Below are 21,386 nucleotides of genomic sequence, written 5' to 3'. Positions count from 1 at the left end.
TTTTTGGTGTTGTAAAGAGGGTGTTTGCTGCAGAGTATTGGATGTGGCTCGTTTCCTAGCAGCTGCCACTGGAGCAGCCCTCATGCATTATAGATTATAATCTGTCTGGTGCAGCGAGAGAGAGATGAGCAACTTTATAGTTGCAGTATTGCACGTTATTGACAGGCAGGCATTGGCTAAGGGGTGAGTTTGGCACCCAATCGCAAGGAATGTTTATGTAACTTTTTCCAGAACTTTTCTGCATCGGTACACAACCTCCCCAGACAAGCAATAAAGTCGAACCTTAGCAGAGTAACGCAATTGGAAGCCTCATTGTCAAACTTTGACATCCTCTTAGTCCAGATAAAGATAAAATGGACACAGGGAGCAATAGGGGAAGACAAACGTCATTTTGAATCCACACGCACTCTCCCTCTGCTGTCAGGCCACGCTGGGCCCAGGTGGGCCGCAGAGAATTAAGTGCAAGTGTCAACGTCACATTAGACACGCTCATTAGACCCGCTGCGCGTCACTGTCCCGTTCAGAGGGTCCGATCGCCAACGAGCGTTTCACCTGCACACTGACATGTCGGGGAGCTCATTTTAAAAGTTTGAGATTTGGAAAAAAAAAGACAAAAAAAAGGATCAGAACTCTGGGGCTTGTGCAGTCTTCGCTCAGCATCACAATTGCTTGTTTTAAAAGCATACGGTACTGATTTTTAGCAATTAAACCATTTTTTAAAATATTCCCACTCATGACGAGGAAAAAAATGGACGTGTGTTTTTATCGCTCTTACAGCGTGAGGTGTACGCAAGTGGACCAGTACAGCACAAACGATACCTACGCCAATAAACGAGTCTCTTCCGCCAAAGCAGATGTTTGTCTTAGTGCCGACACCGACTTGTGAGAGGCAGCACGGTGCCACCGAACAATACAAAGAAGAAGAAGAAGTTGAAGAAGCTTGGCTAACTGTTGGCATTTCTGGTCATTAGTTGTCCCTCAGCTCAATTAACACGCAAAATGTTTCCAAGCGAGTGCTTTGCATTATTTGTAGACATCCAACAGTGAAAACTAAGAACATATATTCGTTCCAATATCACATTGAAATCCAGTGAATCACCAAGAACAATTTTCTTGTTCTGCTTGCCAAGGGCCCTAATCTAAAATTCAAAACCTGAGCTCTGTTTCTACTTGCTGTAACTAATATAACAAATATCAGAACGTGAACAACAAAACGATGAACAAGATTCCAATTACATAGATCCAAGCAAAGACATTTTTTGGGAGCCCAATTCTGTGTTACATTCTCTCGAAAGAGGTTTCCTGATAAAAGCTTAGTGACATGGAGATGATTAGCGAAGAAGATCACTCAGGATAATCTTTTCGAGACATCCGACGTTTGCTGACATGGATCGGAAGGGGGTAAAGATTACTTCAACTTGGCCCGATTGCTGGTATATACTGGATGTGTCTGCCGACGATTGGCTATCGTTCCCCTTCATGTCACAGTTACAGAGTCTGTGGCTTGGCTGAACTCTGTGTTGACCACACACAGAAGCATTTGCTATCGTAAATATTGAACAGGTTTAACATTGAACCGTTATCTGAAAAGAAGGAAAAATCCCTCGCAACACACCCCACACACCACAGTACAATCGCTCAGTGTCGTGTTTTAGAGACCGGACATCTGATAATCGGGCCCTTGTTGACTTTGATCTGAAGGGCGGGGGGGGGGGGGGGTGCTCAAATTCGACCCGATTGTCTTTATGTGCATTCTAATTAAAGCAGGTGTCGTTTTAATCCGTCTCCTCAGCCGGCGTCTTGTAGACCTTTAAGACTCCCCGGCTGACGGAAGTGATGTTCCGTGACGAGACATCCGGCTGCGAGATTGAAGCCAGAAATATTCATCATCCGTCGTGATGGGGGTACGCCACACGGCGGAAGTTTAGTCTCCCGCTCGGCGGCAAAGAGGGGACAAGGACGTGGGCGAGGGCAACGTTGGGAATAAATTCTTCATCGGAGGAGAGTCCGCGTGTTTGTAGCCGAGCGGCGAAATGAATCAAATACGGTATGAAAATCTGCCCCGCTTTCGATGACAGTTTGCAGTGGTGAAAGGTTGAGTGATTCGAGAATTGGCGGAAATGCCCCCAGGCGCCGCGGGATATATTCTGTTTGATTTCATGCTTTTCTATTTTATCTAGTTGAGCCAGCAGCGTGTGCTGACACACTTTGTTCTCTCACCTTTCTTTTACGCTGCGTCACCCTTTGACGAATGGTTTGTTTTACAGACTGCCATTTTAATTAAAATGGCAAAATGACAAGAAGCCCTTTTAGTTAAAATTACATTTTGTTCTGCCTTGGGTAAGTCAAATACAGTGAAAGCTTAAAAAAAGTTAATAACTCAAAACACATTTTTCCCATGAAAACAATCATAATCAAAGTAATCAGGTTCATGGTCAAACTGCTTTTAACATTCTTAATACAAATCGGGTGAGCCACTTTGATATCAATCAAGTGATAAATAAGGTCTACCTTTAATGACGTGGAGACACATACAGTAGCTAGCCAGTTGGTGGCTAGCTCGCTAGCAGCTAGCACTAGCAGCTACTGTTGGCTTTTGACCCCACTGCCTGGAATTCTCTTCTTTCGGTCCATAACCTGCGACATGTTAGGGCAATTTTAAATAAGATTTTGACATTCTCAATGGTCAAACAACTGTCAAAGGTTAAAGATGCAGTCATGTAGCTAACAGCTAGGAGCTAAAATTAGCAGTTGACACCAATGCCTGGACTTCACTGGCAGTAACTCCCTTTCTATACGCTATTTTATTCTTCTATGGTTCTCTCTGCTTTGTTTTGGAAGAACTGTCTAGCAAGATACCTAGATAGCAGTAGCACCTAATGTTAGCTTTTTATTCTATTGCATTGAATTCCTATTATCAGGCTTATGCGACATGTCATATTTTAATAATCGTAACAGTATTTAAAAAAAAAAAAAGTTAACCACTGTCATAAAAACTGTTTGAATCGCTAAAGCACCACCAGCAGCTAATGTTAACAGTTGACCCCCACTTACAGAACCTCTATTCAACGTCATAAGAATAAGCGTATAGCACTAGCAGCTTATGTTAGCAATGTCTCCTCCTCAATGTCTGGGTATAATTAACTTGTGTATCTTCTTCTCTTGTTATGTCTGCTCTTTGTGTTGCTAAAAAGCCAAAGACTTTGGCAAGCTGTGGGCTTTTATGCAGACAATATTTCTACGTGGTTGTGAAGTATCTCTTATCAGCGGGAGCCCAGCAGCGACTGTTTTATTCAAATTGGACCGTGTTAATTGCAAGCGGAAAATTAATCACGCGAAGCGGTCAGTGCAGGGGGTCAGACGCGCTCGGGCCGGAGACGTGACCCAGCCCTGCTGTCTGAGCCCCGTTCGTGACGTCTCTCTATATTTATTGTTATTGTAACCATGGCGACGGCGGTCCGCAGGCTTCCAATGATAATAGAATAAAATCCATTTAATGGACTGATAACATCCATCGTGGATTGCCCGAGTCAATTTAATTAAGTAGAACACCAAGCTGGTATGTTTTTGCCTTCATTCAAGTGTGACTGGATGCGTTTGTTAGATGTTTTTTGAGGCGGGAAGAAAATTCTTTCTGCTTTTTTTTTGTCGACGCTCCTTTTGAGTTGTTTGTCAGACTCGTGTAATTGATCTGAAACTGCAGGATGCACAAAAGGCTCCGCAGTGAAGTGTTTCTAGACGCGACAACTGGACCTTCCCGCTGTTATGAAAGTCAAGTTTAGCGCATCATTGAGCGTTTTTGAGTGTTCCTGTTCGGCCAGCTCGTTGATCGCCACGTCATTATTTTTTAAAGGCAAGCTACGTCTCCTTTTGAAGACAAATGAGCGCCGGCTGACGAACATTGCGGACAAATACAAGTGTATTTTAGGAGGATCCATTTTTTTTTATGTGGTCTCTGATTTTCACTCATTGCAGAGGGTCTTGCAAGTATCAAAGTAAGTTCACTGCATAAATGAATCATGCCAATTTTAAGTCAAGGTTGTGATTACAACGTAGGCTACTAAGAGAGGGGAGGTTGTCTTTTTTTTCTAGTCCCTATAAAAAGTTGTCCACACAAAAAAATTTAAAAAATTGCAGCATTTTAGAGACTTAACTTCGCCCATCTGGCGTGTGATGTGCCTACCGATAAAGCAAATGTCACGCGGCGCGTGCAGTCTGTGGCATTCCATCGTATCTCGGCCGTCGGACTGAAAGGTCAGCCCTCTTCCGAATCCCCTCATACACATTCATCCCTGCTCGGCTTCGAGACCTGCCGACAGCTTAAGCGTTCCCTTTATTTCGCCTTTTTTTTTTTTCTCCTCGCCTCCCTCCCTCCCATCCTCTCCCTCTCCACCCTCAGTGATGGAACTCTCTCGACTGTCAATGTTGGGAGCGGGAAACTCTCCCTTAATTAGCAGCACGTCTATTATAGATGACCCTCTAATGGAGCTGTAAGAAAGAGAGAGGGGAAGAAAAAAAAAAAACGCACCGCCTGCCGATTTGCGGAATCACGGCAAGAACAACTCACCTGTGCGCGTTCATCTCCCGCCGCACGCGTCATTCCGACTCGCTATCGGATCCCGTCCCGGCTCTCATTAAAAAGCAGGCCTGCGCTTCCGAGCTCGGCTGGGAGCGGAATGACGGCGGATAATCTCATGAAAAATGCACTGGGAGACGCGAGCGTTATCTCGCGGGCCCTTCGCCACCGCGGCCCGAGCCTTTTGATGTCGTCCATTGATCTCCCCTCGCCGACGTGTTCTCGCAGGCCCTGTGGCTGCTCCATCCGCTGTGCTGATTAGTCTTGTTAGTGTAATGGAGGGGAGATAAAGGATTTAAGTGGACGGTAGGAGAGAGGCCATTGAAGGGAGCAAGAGAGGCAAAGGCCCGGCCGAGTCGGTTATCGACCGGGTCGGGTCAAAGTGCAGCGCTGTGTTATTTACGTTGTGATTTACCGCGCCGACCAGTCATCTGTCTCCAAAATGAAGGTTGGGGCAGAACGCTCAATTAATTGGAAGGTTGCACTGGTTTGGCTCCGTGGATACCAGTGGCGGGTCGTGCGTTTGGTTCTTGGGCCTTCAGTGGGGGATTAACCTGGTTTAAGACACCACTTAGTACAACCACTATCATGTCGCCATCATAGAAACCATCAAGATTAGGGATACGCCAATATCGTTAATGTATGTGTCGACTCGCACTTTGACTGGAAACAAAACAAAACAAAAAAAGCTCGGATACGAACACACCGATACCACAAAGTTACAGATTCAAGTCGTTGATGTATGGGCAAATACACGGGAAATTTTGAAAAGGAGGCTCATTTTTTATTTGAATCCGTTTTGCCTATTCTTTATTCACCTGGTGTGTGATGCATTGCAGTATAAAAAGAGGGTCATTTTTCCTTGCCATTTTCTTTTCGAAGCTGCTGGGGCCGTGTCAAAATTGATGTCGCCGGACTAGCCCATCGCTAACACCTTTTGCTTCCTCACCAAAGTCAAAGCCTCCGGCTGGATCATCTTCACGGCCGAGCTCCGGCCACACAAATTGCTGGCACCCGCTGTCCAAACATTGGTGTGGAAAAAAAACCTCCAAACTTTGCACAGTGGCTAGCATCAAAGCTTGACGTTTATTCAGCATTTTGTGTTGGAGGACAAAGAAGAGGGTCTATTCTGAATGTGACCAACGTGACTGTTTAATGGCATTGCTGGGCTTATGAAAAGTACAGTAATATTGATTTGTTTGAGCCAAAGACAATAACCGAAGAACTCACAGAATATTGTGGGTGAGGGACAATATGTCTATGCAGCTGTATATCATTCAATATTTCGTTTAATTTCATTGTATTACACATTGTTGTTTGTTTTTTGAGAACCTTTTCACTTAATGGAGAGTTTATTGTTTGCAGTTTTCTACGTTCAATTCTGCATGTGAAGTTCCTGTTTACTCAAAAGATAAGAACTTTGACATTTTCTCCATTTTGTCCCCAACGCGAATCGAACCGTGACCTTTAAGCGCAAGGTACATACCAAACCATGATTCTTGCCGTATCGTTTCCGCCCTGATATAAAGGTACTCCGATGCAATACAATTCACTCAAATAATGATCCGATGTGATTTACTGTGATTACGATAATATACCATATGACACAGTTCAGTCCAGGTATTTAGTAAATCCGGTGTGTCAGGTTAGTAAGTATCTGAACCCTGCTTCATTTAAAGGAGAAAGGATGCTGCCTACGCTCCAAAAACACATCCTGTTGTCTCTCTTTCTCCTCCTCTTCCTCACACATACACACAGATGCTGACACAGCGTGAGAACAAACAAATCTTCTCTGTTTTCTCGCCGCCTGTGTCGCTTTAGCGCCGACGCTGAGAAGACAGAGTTGTGCTTAATGAACTCTGCAGGACAAGCAAACACTTCTCTGCTGGTTGGTGGGAGGTGGCAAGCTTTTTCTTCCCTTGTTCTATGTCCTGCAGCTTGTCACACACATGTCGCGCGGCACCGCCATCATCTTTGACCGCGGCACCTGCCTGCCGCCAGATTGCCCGTTGACGCTTTAATGGATCGCCACTCCAGCCGCCGCCGCCGCCGCCGCCTCACTTTCTGACTTTTTTGCGGCCCCCTTGTCACGTTTTGTCGCCGCTAACAGCACACGATAAGCAGCCGCACGTCCAGAAGGAAATCTATTTTCTCCTCTTTCGGTCGACAGCTAGTAAATATTTGCTAAACTATGACATCTTGTTTCGCCTCCCGCGGCCCTTTTCTGTAGGCGGTCAGTGTCACGCTTTGACAAGTTGTGTCACAGCCCTGTAGCTGTGACCATGTACACACACACACACACACACACAAGGAAACAGGCACAGACATGCACATAATTATAGGACAATACACACACATTGATACGCACGATCCATACAAGAGTGAAATGAAACTACAGGGTCGAGCTCATCACGCTAGTATCGGTCCGATACCGATACTGACATGGTATCTATACTATCGATATTCGGATCGATCCACCCACCACTACAAAGAATCATTTTCCCAATCGGAAGCGAGCCGTCTCGCCCCACTTCAGCTCCGTGCGCGAGAGGCATAGCTGGCTCCTTCCCGTGCAGTGCTATGCAATCATATTACGATATTATTACTATATCAGTATACTATAGTGTTGATATTTGTATTTTGGTGAGTGCGGTATTGGGTTAGCTGTGTTGCTACACTAAGGTAGCGATCAAGCATTTAAACTCGGCTCACCGCAACAATCATTGTCATTGCGTCTCACTCTCCAGGCATGACTAATTGATATACACTCAATCCAACAGTTACGCGAATGTCAAGGTTTGGTTATTCTTGTTTGATTGGTCATGCCTGGAAAGAGACTTTTCTCAACTTCTTTTTGCCATAATAAGTTAGCGCGGCAGTTTCATCCAGGCAGGACCCCAAATACGCACAAGGTCCTAGCGTGAACACATTTCAAATCGCTGCTCGTGTGTGTATTCCACCCATACAAGACATACACATCTTTCCTGAAATGGTGATGCGGTAGTCCCAGTTCTCGCATGACCGTTGTAGATCACAATGCCGGATCTTCCTTACCTTGGTGGTGACTTGGGCTTTTGGGCCGAGGCAGAAGTTCTACTTTGATGATGCATACAGTAATGACAAAATTAAATAGAAATAAAAAGAGTTTCACAGTTTTCGTCACACTTTGCATCAGTTGAGTGGCTTTTTTTCTGCAGACCGACACATATACTGTACATGGACATCTGTACATTGTAGCAGCTTTTCTCAGCTGTCTGAGCTCTTCTCAGCTCCTCACAGAGGATAAAGAATCTATGATGGTGAGTACTGTCATATTGAATGTCTGAATGTGTTGCTGCACCATTTGTGCTCAAACATCAGTCACTTTTTGACTTATATAAACTTATGCCAACATTATCGTTAAGCTAGCGGACTAACGGCTGAGCTATGTGCTTGTTTCAAAAACAGATTGTTGTTTATCGTAGACGTGCTGTAGTGGAATATTAGATCTGCAAATTGAAATGGATCTTCTTTTTTTAAGTGTGAAATGATCCCAAAGTTTGGACATTTTCTGTCTTTTAAGCACTTCTCCCTTCTGGCTCGCCGGCGTCACACCAACTTATGTCTACACGGAGGGGTGCATAAGTCCGCGGTACCGTTACTCCGTTTGGAAAAATGATCACTACAAGGCTTTGAAGCAAAGATTTTGCTTAGTCTTTTTTTTTTTTTTTTCTGCAAATTGAGTTATTTGATGAATCGTTTCAGCCCTGCTGTAAAGTTAACTTCTATGCTAGCGCTGAAATCGAACAAGCGGTGTCTAGCCTTGCGCACCAATATTATACATGATAGTTGGTCGACGTGGCAACAACAGAAATGCTCTTCCCCTACCATACCACTGACATGATTTTGAGTCTGTTATTGTAAAGACAGGTTCATTTGTATTTTTCTTTTCTTTTCATATATTATTTTTGAATAACACAAATACCTCCCAACTAGGATGGATAGACGTCTCAGTATAATAACAACAGGTCATCCCTCATTCAGTTCTTTATTTGAAGTGATCAGGGAGTAAAGTCTCCCGAAGAGAGGAAAAAAAAAAAAAAAAAAAAAGGCAAAGGGAGAGTTGGGCTGTCCTCATCTCGTATTCTGCCTGTTCTGTCATTCGTGCCAGATCAAGGAGACTAATTCAAAAACGGGCTCATGCATGCTTAACAGCACTCTGCACCGTTTGAACACTTTTATTTACACACTGTGTCTGTTTGCATTCTCTTTTCTTCCACCCCCGCCAACAGCACCATCGCCACCTTTTCTCTCATCGGTATCCAAAAAAAAAAAAAAAGGGGATTGCTTTGAACTCTGACTAAATGTGCCTCCAAACAATGTCTTAAAGTGGGATTTTCACTATATAGGCCATGTCAGTGAGGCACACTTCTTAACTGATTAAGCAATTAAGGGTTAGAATCCTAGATCTCGGGAAAGGCTTTTTTTCCCCACCCAGTACACAAAGCAAGGTGTGTGTGATTTTACATTTTCTCTTCTGTCAGAATCCTCTTTATCCTCTAGTCACTGCAATGGCCATATGTCCCAATACTTATGTCCATATATTGTCTATTCACATGCCTCATTTTTACACAGTATCAAGCGGGATGCTGTAAACGTTCAGCTGAAGAACACCTCATACTTGTTTAAAGCCCACAACTCAATCTTTATATTTTGGAGCGGTTCACTGCACCAAGGCCCTATGTACGAATATCTCCCAGTTCATTGGTACATCGCACGACCTCACCAACTTGTAAAATTCGAGTGTGTGGTGTACTCGAGATGATCAACACAGCACACCACACACGTGACAATATCTCCACCGACACTCCGCTATATGCGGAACTTCACGGGACCAAACTCGAAAACGGGATAGCTTATGTCCTGTGTATGCTACGCTAATGAGCATAACTGGTTTGATGACATAATTAATTTCAAGCCAAACTCAGATTTCTTTCAATTTTGTTTCCAATTTAAAAAAAAAAAAAAAAAAATGTTTCCCCCCCCCCCCTTTTTTTTTAGGGGGAATCACCCCTTAAAATGTTTATTCCAGCTTATTCAATTTTTTTTTTTTTGCTAAAATTATTATTATAATATATATATATATATATATATATATAGTATATAATAATATATATTATTATATAAATGATATAAAAAAATATATATATATCTACTCATTTCGCTATTCGCGGTCCGGCCCGGTCCCTATCCCCCGCGAATAGTGGGGGTCCACTGTATATCACAAATTAACAACGTTTCTGCCCTACAGGTGTGTTCATCACCTCTTTTTGATTTCAAAATTGATTGTACGTTCCAAAAAAATCTAACTTAAAACAAATCAATATGATAGTACTGTACCACTCCATTAAAAATAAGGCATGCTTTACGTTGACCTGATTGACCTTCTTATATGACATGACGATGAGTAAAAATACACTGGCCTGCTTTTCCATCCTGTAAGCAAATTCCGCAATTTGATTGTGAATTCCACTTTTAACGCAGCGCTCAACATTAATGTGTTAAGTGAAGCAGTACACTATCTGTATGGGGAAGGGGGGGGGGGGGGGGGGGTGTATAATAAGTGAGAGCTGCTTGCGTGCAAGCTCCAAGCAGAGAGCTGTTGATTACACAATGCAACACATTAGCGTTTAATGATGCTGGAAAGTTCTGGAAACCTTTCTCCTCTGCGCCCTTTAATGACTACATAATCCTTTGTCACGTTCCGTCTGAAGAAAATAAATATCAACGTGCCTGCACATAATTTGGCTTTTCGACGGGAGTGTGCCCGGGCATAAGACGGCGGCCATTTCGCAGAGGCCACCCCATCCAGTGCTCGATCTCCCAGCCCCCCCACGCTAATGCTGTCCTGCCACAACACGGAGCCCACTGGCCTCCCTTCCATTATGCATGGCCGAGCTTTATTGCATTATGTTTTTTTTAGGCTAACACACTTAGCCAGCTCGTAGCATGCACGAGCTGGCCGCTAAACACACAACCACCCCCCGACCCCTGCACGTCCGCCCGACTTGGACTTGAATAATTCAATGCAGGGGCATTAGGCTGGGAATGGAGGAGCTTAATCAAAGGCGGCTACAGCTTTAAGCGCCGCTCGGCAACACACCCACCGGCGTGTTGTTGGCTTCGGCTTGGCCCGACACCCGCTTTAAAGAGGATGTTGTATTATCGGACCCTTTGGAAGGATTGCGATGCGGTTGGGAAACCTCCTTTTATGAACGTCATGAAGAATAAGCACCCTAATGAGAATAAGCGCTACAGAAAATGGAGGGATGGATGAAGACTTAAGCGTGTGCGCACACAGCCGTGAAATTTTGGGGCGATGGAAAACGACGTTTCTCTCGCAATGAAACGAGACGGACAGAATTCAGTTTGTAAAAAGTGAGCTCATCACTTTTTCAGTCCAACTTTCCACCAGGCAATTTACGAAACGTTATATTTCGCGACACACTTTAAAGAGAAATTATATCTCACGCTCACTCACAGTGGACCATTAAGTGATTCAGAGTCTGAGGTTGAAAGAAACATGTTGTCCTGTCACATTTCCATGCTTTGTCCATCAATAGTGTTGGATGACCTTTACGACTTCAGTGACTGGATTTAATCGGCGTGACCCAACGTTTTGAAACAAGGTGGCGCTTTGAGATACAAGTATGATTAGTTCTGTGACCACAGCTGGAACTCAAAACACAGGTATCTCAAATGATCTTTTCCCCTTGAAATGAACACAAATGCCAGCCTCCCCATAAAACCCAAGCCAAAAAAAACAACAACTTTCTTTTACTCTGCTGTCTGCAGCTCAATACATAAATAAATCAATATTTTACATTTTAAGGAATTTACTTTTCTTTTAGCAAATAATTTGGCTTCAATGAAATATAGTCCTCTTTTTTTTTTTAAATGACATTTTTGCAGCCCAATCTCTTTCACATAAGAACAAATGCCAATTGATTCCCCATGCTGCCCTTGGCAGAGAGAGAGTGAATGTATTTTTGTTATCTTTGCCTCCTCTTCTATATATCTTACTCCTTGATCGCTTCCCCTATTGTGCCTTCCGCCTTGTTTGCCACCCAGTTTATGTTTGCCCTCTCTCTCTCTCTCTCTCTCTCTCTCTCTCTCTCTCTCTCTCGCTGCCTCTGTAAAATGCATCCCGGCTCCCCTTTCGGCGGCAAATCCTGTTGGGAGCGTTTCCGGCAAAGCGGATTATCTGTCAGAACGGCATGATTTTTTTTTTTTTTTTTTGGGGGAGAAAGTTCACTTACACTTGATTAAATTAAACATTGTCCCACTCTCTGGGTTTTTTTTTCTCGTGGATATCGGTTTCGATAAATAATAAGCGTTGTCGCCGTTTAGCGTCAGTCATCCGGGGGGGTGGGCTCACGTCAGGTGGGAAGGGTGGTCTTGATCCGCCGAGTGTTTTGACAGCTTGATTTATCTTCCCTTTGTGTTTCGTCGTCGGGAGGCTCGAAGGTGGCCTCGCTGTCCTTTTTTTTTTCGGCACTCAATCCAGCCTGTAATTTATAAAGACATTTCAGCATGCTGGTGATTTACAGCAGGACACATTTGAAGGCCTAACAATTACAGTGTGTACGCGCGTGTTGCGTTGCGGTCAATGATGCCTCAACATAACCTTGAAACGATGAAACGAAACGAAAGCCACTTCCTACCTCCTCCGCGCCACGACCTCTCGGATGTAAAAAGGCGCACCTCCCGACGAAGCCGATGTGAAATTCCCTTTGAAAGGAAATAATTACAGCTGGTTCTTGTTGTCTTAATGGAGGATAATTACCAGGCACGGCAATTAGTCGGCTGCAACAATCGCTGCTGTTATCCCGCACGTTTTGAGGGATTCACTGGGTTATGAGCACTTGTTGAGATGCAACATCTTTAGCTTTATTGGGACTAATCGTCTTTGATTTAGAATGCTGATTCCCCTTTTCCGCTGCATTGTACCCATCATAACATGTATCTGCTTCCTATTGATGCCTTTCCATTGGCTAAAGCAGGTATTACCATATACGAGGGCTGGAACAGTGTACGCCAAACATCACAGGTCGGAATGTACTTTGGTTATAAGGTCACGCATGGCCTGATATCTGAGAAAAGGTGCATTATGGGCCATAGTCTCCCGTTGGCGTCTAAGTCTTTTTTTTTTACGCGCCTGGGTTGCGTGTTTGTCAAGGTGTGCTGATTCGCCCGAAAATGAGAACAAATCTGTTTTTTGCATTTTGCATTTGAACCATGACCTCAAAACCACAAGTACGTACTGAACCATGACCACGACCCGGTCCACATTCGTTACAGCAAGGGAACAATATGTGAAACTTATGGAAATAATTAAACCAATTTCATGATTTATTTTTTTTTTGAATAAAAAGAAAAATCATCTTTGTGAATGTGAAGCATAAATAATGTTCTTTTTATAAAATTAACCATGCACACACGTACAATTACAACAGTAACAGTTTGAGCAATCTAAATTGTCATGAAAAAAAATCTGAATATGAACACAGGCTACTACAGTTTATCCTGTTGCTGTAGTATCGTGCTCCGAAGTCTCCACTTCGTTGCAGCGGTCTGTTTTCTCTCCGCCCTCAGTCTCATCTTGGATAACCTGCATCTTTACCAATAAGCCCAAGAAGTGCATACAAGTTAACCTTATTGTTGGTTGTTGGTTGACAGCGTGTCTCGTTCCGGCTGACGCGTTCGATGCGACGGGGGGGTTTTGCGCTTCTTCGCCGCACTCTTTTGAAGTGGAAAACTGAACAACAGAACACTCTGAATGCTAGCAGAATATTTTTGAGTACTTTATTTAACCCTAAACCACTAACCCTAACCCTAATGACGCAGTGCCAGTCTTCACCCTTAAAATCAATAATAGACATATTGTTCAATGAATACATTCAAGTTGACAATGTGTTTATTGCTGGTTTAAGAATATTTGTCTATTTGCATGCCCTCCGTAATGTCCATTTTGTCCTTTTTTTTTTTTTTTTTAATGGTCAGAATGAAGTGTTACTTCCTGAGGTATTTAGGTCAATGCACTGATGCAATTTGTCTCGGATGATTGTCTTACCGTCCTATTTTTATATTGTTACTGCAAGAAAACAGGACGCAATGAGGAGTGGTTTTATATACGGTATATAATATCAGCGGCATCTATTATTTATTTATTTATTTATGTCGTAGTGAGTTTTTTGTGTGCAGTTGTTCTAGTGCTCGGTTGTTTGTGTAGTCATGACGTGAAGTCACTGTTGCCATAGTAACAATCGATGGGGCTTCCAAGTAAGCAATTATCAGGAGAGCAATCAAACAGAGCAAAAGAAGACGTAAAGCGTGCGTGCGCACAAACGTCTTTCATGCTTAGCATCTGGAAGCCGTTGTGCAGGGGTGTCCAAACTCTGGCCCGGGGACCATATGCGGCACGCCATTCGTTTTTAGCGACACATGGTAAAGTTGAAATTTGCTGTCAAACCAAACATCAGACAGTTACATGTACAATATGTATTTAAGTCCTATTAGTTGAATGCAAACAAACAATGCAAAAGGCCATAGACGGTGTAACAAATAGCATCAGAGCATCAATATTTGAACAAAAAGGGTGAAGCAACACATATAGTACATACATATGGGACTCTTGGGAAAAAAAGCAAAGGTAATTTGCAGATAGTGCAGCGCTGAACTCTGTTTTCATCGAAGCGCGACAAGTTAAAAATACAATCTCAAAGCAAAATGTGGTACGATGTGTGGCATATCTGGCGCCTGTGATTAATCGCAATTCAAAAGAATGACGTGATCGACAGCCTTAACATATATATATATAATATACATAATTTGCTTTGTATATCTTACACTGGATGGGCTGAAGCGTGTTTGATAAATTAAAGGTGACGAGTGTCAAAGTGCAGCTTTGCTTTCCTCTGTGTGCAGCCCTCGGAGGGAAAAGTTTGGACACCCGCGCCGTCGTCAGTCGGTTACATAATTTGCGTGCGAGGTGAGGCGCTTGCGTTCGCACACCTGAGGTCGTGTGTCTTGTAGGATCAGTGTATCAGCGGCGGCTTCCGCCCGGGTAGCGCGATGGATTGGACGCGCGTGGGCCACGTGGACGGGAAAACAACAGCAGCCTGGTTTTCTCGTCAGTAGCCGCTGGTTCAGGGGATTTATGTAAACATGGTTTTTAACATCCCGCTGCCGAACCGCACCCCCGACCCCCATGAAATTGATGTAAATACAGACAGATTGCATTGGAGTCGCACAAACAATATTGGTCTTTTGTGCTGTAACGCCACACAAAAGGATAAAATCATTGTTTTGGCAGTCATGGCAATTTCTGTAATTGTTCAATCAATGTAAACAACAAAAAGCTCCCGGTAATTTACGTTGTTTTCTTTAATCAGGGTGAAAATGCCATGTGGATTTGAGCGTTTTCGCTAATGATGGATAATGGGTGACAATCAAGTCGAGATGTGATTTACCTGTCTTTCAGATGACTTTGGCAGCTGATCAAGACAAGAAGTACAATGTTGTTTTGGAGCTGGACTCTTAAATGACATAAACCGGCGTTTCGTAACCTTTGAGCCAAGGCATGAATTGTCCGTGACAAATATTGAAATAAGGATGATCTTGCCTTCATTGACTCGCAAATGCACTTAGTCTGCGTGGAATCTGGGCCCGTTTCTTTGATCACAAAGCTTCTAAACTTGCAGGAGGGACTTATTCTGTCTCAATAGCGACAGGTGGATTCATGCAGTCGGTTGAATGAACGTTCGGCCATCTAGTGGAAGAGCATGTCATTGTTCTGGCAGTCATGATATGTCACTGGCATAGACTTGATGAACAGATGGACAAATGAAGTGAAAATGAGTCGAAGAGCTCAAAGAACTGTTGAAGTGAGTTGAGGAGCTTCCTTTCAACAAATGTCGTCCTTTGCCACCATCTTGTGGCATAGATAGGCAATTACAGTCCAGTATAAAAAATGTTGTGGGGGCATTACCCACTGAGAGATTTTTGGGATTCGGGTCAGGGCTTGCTCACTGTCGCTTGGTCTTCTTCACCTGTGCTGTTTTTTTTTCTTTTCCCCAAATTCTGCTTCCTGATGGTTACGCCAACAAAATCCAGGCTCGCCATTGGTCCAGCAGTACCGATGTGGGCTGGCTCACTTGCATGAAACGGCTCCTAACAACGGGCCGATTTCAGCGAGACAACGAATAGGGTGTCTTTTGACAAAACTGACAGACATGATTTTCGGACAGGTTGGAAAAAATACATTTGAAGTTCTCCTTCAAATCATATTTCCGGAATTTTCCCCGCTCATCAAATGTCCGTTCCGACACACGGCGTCACGTGTCACTCCGCGCTTGACGTCGTGCTTGTTTCGCACCTGATCCGCGCGGGACTCAGTGGCACATCTCCATCTTTGCGGCGAACAATCCGTATGCGGCATTATTAACGGGTCACGGCGCGCACCTGAGCCGGGCTGTCACGGCCGCCCACGTTCCTCCTCTTTCCCTTCTTCTTTCCGGCCTCGACGGGATTGTTCCCTCCCGGGGGCGCGATGACGCTCCCCGAAGCCGCAGCGGTGTCAAAGTCGACTTCTCCCCCGGCCGGCGCGCGTCCACACGGATCCAGACGGGTCTCTGCTGCCCTTCGTGGCCTCGTGTCATCCCCCCCACCACCTGCACCCCCGTGCAGAAACGAGCATGAGCCAGTCTTGTCAGTGCAGGACCGACTTGGGGAAAAAGAAATCTGGGACTTCCGTACGAGTGCTGATACAGGACGAGGGAACGAAGCGGGCCGCAAATAGCGCACACCAAAAAAAGAGCAAGTCCAGCGTCAATTGCTCAATTTTTAAAAATTTGCAAAATTTGTTTACAATTGCCTGTATGAATAGTTTAAACCACGGGTGTCAAACTCAAGACCCGGGGGCCACATTTGGTCATTTGTATCATCTTCCATGTTCCTAACTAAGATATGTATACATGTCAAAATGTCATATGTAATAAAACAAGAATTTTTTGTTACCAAACCCTCTTTTGACAGCAACTTGACCAATAATTGAACAAACAAGAGTCATTTGTGTGTACATGTCATACTATGACGAGGTGATGAAACATTGATCTGGTTTTACAGTTTCACGGCTCTCTGAGGGAAACTGTCCCAACAATGTGGCCCGTGACAAAAATGAGTTTGGCAGCACTGGTTGAAACCTTACTGCCAATTATGATCTCAAAACAGTTTTAGATCATTTCAAACTCATTCCAGCCACATTTCCCTTCATGATCAATGGCTTACAAATGGGGAAAGAAAGTCTACATGGACGCGCGGAAAAGACAAACAAACAACCCAGGCTAAACTTCGATCCTCGCTGACTTAAAACAACGTTTTGGGGTATTTTCTTTGTGCAGGTACCACACCTCCACAAAGTCTTTGGTCCACTTTTAACCAAACCTGACAAGTCCCAACGAAACTATCAGGAAAATGGTGATCAAAACTCTCGCCTTGGCTGAAGTCATCTATAATCATTTCGGACGACATAATGACTTTACGGGCTGAAAATGACAGAAAGTACAATTGAGGTATGAAGATGGATTACATCATGCGAACGTTCAAGTTCAATTACCGTTTGCAGCGACTCTCCTTCATGATGAATAATGTGCTTTTATTCCACCTCGGCAATAGAAGGCCTCAGTGTTTGCCTCACGTTTCGGGTTCAACTCGAGCCGCGAGCGCGTGCGGCCGTGACCGCTCTCCGTGAAAACCCAGAAAAATGGAACGGAATTGAATTTGCTGTATTTACCGCATCGTATCGCGAGGCTCGCGAGGCACCGGCGGAGTCGATAACCACTCGGCTGCCAAATCGGACGATCCCTCCCGCAAACTCCCGTGGCCTTCTCGCCTATTAGGAGTGCGTCAAGGCACATTTCCATCTGTTTCCTCAGCTGGAAGCAGCACTTAGAGCCGATAAGGCCTCGTGATGGACTTGAGCAGTTCCTCCCCGAGTGCGGATACACTAACGCCGCAGTCGCTGTACTCTCCGGTTTCATTGTTACAAATTGATCTGCGGTTTCTCTCAGGCGGCGGGATTATAAAAAAGAGAGGAAAAAAATGTGCACTGTGAGTTACTGGGATGTCCTTCAGTCGTCATGGCGCTCTTTATCGAGTCGGTCATTACTGCAAAGCAAAATCGAGATGAGACTAACGTGGCTAGGTTTTGTTTTTTGACACAGTTGTACCATGGTGATCGTTCAAACGATTATATATATATTTTGCTTTGCTTTGACTTGCAAGAGATACGAGCGGTAATGAACACAACTCAATAAGCAGCTGTTTGGCAAATAGTGAACAAATCACCCAAAAAAGATGCTCGAAGCTGTTTAATGCCACTCCCGGTTGAAGTTTACGCTCAACTTAAACATAAAACGAACAGAACTAAACCTTCTGTATTTCAACAGCCAAACAAGTGCTGAGGAAAAAGCTTAATGCTAATGCTAATTAGCATCTCGGTTGTGGTACTAAGCAACAACATGTAGACAGACAATATCAAAGTATTGGCATTCATATACTCTTTATCCTCTGTGGAGAACAACTCATGTTTGTGCCGCACTGTTGAGCTCCGAGAGGAGTTACGACGTTCTCCCACTGGGCAAGACACGCCCAGCTGCTGAAGCAAGGACCGCCGAGAACTCAGTGGGATTCCTAATGTCTGACGGATTGAATATGTATCTCTTGGCACCACCGTATATCCAGTGTGTGTGGATTTTCAACAGTATTTAATGAGAGTGATGAGGGTAATCATTCTCAGAGAAAGTCCAGGTTGTTACAATGAAATTGCAGGTCATCTTTGAATAGGCATCGGAGGTTATGCGACCGCGTCATTTGGGGAAGGTTTTAGGCGAAGGCTTCCGAAAAAAGGCAGGTGATTTGCGTAACCACCTTCATGCGCATAAACGTCCCCGTGTAACGCGCATCTCCCCAACCAAAGTGTGGCAAGAGCGCTCATTTAGTTGTCATAGTCTTGCATTCGTAATGTGTGTGTGTGTGTGTGTGTGTTAAACATCTGTGCGTGGCGCTCTGTTTCTCTCTCACTTCCGAAACCAAGATGCCCCCGCAATGCTCTTTGCCCACTCAAGAATAAAGCGTGCGCCCGGTAGCGGCATTTCGCGTAGCACGGAAATGACAACCTTCCGACGAGGAGCTAAAAAAAATAAGAACGCGTGAAAGGGAGCCGGTGGATTAGGCACCGAGCTTGCACCTTTTGTTCCCAGTCCAGTCTTTTGTGATGGCAAACAAATGCAGCCTCACTTGTCTTTTAGTCCGGACCTCCTCTCACTTGAAGTGACGGCAAAGTATAAACACCAGCACTCGAGACAGAATTAGGCTTGTCACAATCACAATCAGAATACAGTGACGCCCCATGTTTGGCAGTGGATACATTCCAGACGAGGGCGACGCGATACTGGGGGGGAAAGTATGACATTGCGATTTTCTTTAACTCTGCAATATATATTGTGTTGTTAAAATATACAAGATAACATACACGTAAACCAGCACACATTTCTCTTTTTCCCTCTCGAGCAAAACACAAGCGTATACGGAGTCATTCGTATGAAGTTTACTTGTATTTAAAAGCAATAGTCCTGCCAGACATGAAGTTCAAATCATTTCTTTTCAAAGTCATTCGCACATTTCCTGAAAGCATCTATTTTACACCTGTATTTCTATATTTGAGTGCATTAGACATTGTAGCGTACACCTGCTTTGTCCCTTCAATAATGCCGTGGCTCTCGTCACATTCTGAAGAGAGATACGGTCGATGCAGGCGTGTAAATTGTTCCCCGTGTCCTCATTAATATTTACATTACCACAAATAAATAAGTATATGACACTCTGAACTGCTCCGCAAATGTACCCTAACGATCGTATTAGCATATCCAACCCGATCCCTCTGCCGATTGACGCCAACATTGCGCACAGGCTCACCTGCCACAAAGGACAGGAGTCTTCTTCGTTTTAATAATCTGTCTCCAAAGCGACGGGGATGAGCATTTTGCCGTCCCCATCAGGCTCTCGAAATTGCGATTTCCCCCGCTCACTGCGCGATAGCCGCCGCAGACAGCCCCTTTGTAGTTTGATCCCGAGATAAAATCCGATATATTCGTCTTATCGCTCCCTCGCGGCTGGCCGGATTAAAGGCGATGCGCCTCGCAACAGCCATCTTAAATCAGGAATGACTCAGCCCTTTCCCCGCCCCGCCCCGCCCCGCCACGTTAAACATCAAACGGAATGCCCTATGAAGTCAGCGGCTGGGTAACAATGGAAAAAAGAATATTCCCAAATCAAGTTTGCTTTTCATTGATTTGATTTAATGAATAATATAATCATTCTCATTAATGTCATTCATTACAACTACACTTACTACAAGTATAAAGACAAACAAGCGTGACATAGAAACACACAAGCACGACAAGAACTGATACACACTCCTCACATAAGCGTCACGCCAGTACAAAAAGTATTCACGCACACTGCTCACACGGTTGTCACCGTGAGAGAGCCACAAGAGGGCGGCAAAGCCCTGTGTGAATACGAAAGGAGTAATTGGTGTCAAGGAAGTATGTTGAAGTGACGCATCTCGACATAGAGACAAGCTTTTTGTGCCCGGGTTGTTAGTGGGAGTGACGGGGAGTTTCTGCTGCACGCGCATGCGCACGCAGCATGGTGGTGGCATATTTATGTTTGGAACTATTATTAGAGCCCGTTATAAGTGTTTTAGGGGTGCGTCAATTACTATTATTAGTGGAACGGAGGGCTTTACTGTGAAGTTAGGAATGGAAAAAAAGCTTGTCGTGCAGTGTTTAGGTGATGTTTTACATGCGGACGCTTTCGCCACTTGTGTAAGGTGGCCCTGGTGCACGATGGGAATCCTGGCCGCGCCGTTAGGCCTGCAGTGCATGTACATGACGGTGGCGAGGAGGTTTTTTTGGGGCGCCGCGGCGCTCGACTTCCACCTCATTTGGGCGTCTAATGCAGTTCCTGTCTCTGACTTACGCGCTCAATAATTAAAAGGCGCTTGTACTCTGCAATAAAAGAAGCAAAAGGAAAAAACACGACTTTACTTTTATGCCGACACGACGTGGCGACAAGCTCGGGATAAGGAGGACCCGCCCACAAACATCACATCTCTCTTGAGGTGTTCTTGTTTTTGCTTTGCATATTGTGTGTACTTGTCCATGTCGAACCTGGAAAGTGTGGAGTGTTGTTAAGGAATGGTTTTGTGCTATACAAGCCCTTCTTAAAAAGATATCCTGTAAATCGAGTGGAACCTCTATGATATTCTTTTTATTTTGTTCCCATTGGTAGTAAAGGCTGTTTCATTAACGACTGCCACCATCCTGAAAAACCATTCATTGCATTGATGAAACTTTCAAATGGTGTACTCGCTATTAAGTTGTGTGCCTGAGAGGTGCGTCTCTTCACGTAAAGACGAAATACAGATGACTTTGCTGTATTGTACTGAGCAGCCAGGACTGAGAAGCAGTGTACTCAGAACTGGCAATAGAGGATTGTTCTAAATTAAGCACAACACTGGAGCAGGAGTTCAGAACTTGCAGAGAGGAATCGTCCCACCCAATGATTATTTATTTATTTTTTTTTAAAAGCAACAACAAATGGATGAATTGATCGTTAACATTCCCCATAGTCAGGCGTGGAGACTCGCCGTGGGGCCGGTCACGATGCAAATGAGTGCCCAACGTCTCGCTTGTATACAAGCCAT

At 44.3% G+C, this 21,386-nt stretch overlaps 1 protein-coding gene across 5 annotated transcripts in view; it reads left to right on the top strand.

Moving 5' to 3' along the window:
- The window catches only part of LOC133484181 (membrane-associated guanylate kinase, WW and PDZ domain-containing protein 3), a 115,733-nt gene that overhangs the window by 40,501 nt on the left and 53,846 nt on the right, over positions 1–21,386 (top strand). The window lies entirely within an intron of this gene.

The sequence above is a fragment of the Phyllopteryx taeniolatus genome, chromosome 9, assembly GCF_024500385.1.
Source record: "Phyllopteryx taeniolatus isolate TA_2022b chromosome 9, UOR_Ptae_1.2, whole genome shotgun sequence".
Classification (NCBI taxonomy): Eukaryota; Metazoa; Chordata; class Actinopteri; order Syngnathiformes; family Syngnathidae; genus Phyllopteryx; species Phyllopteryx taeniolatus.
This window is presented reverse-complemented; position numbering and strand designations above follow the sequence as displayed.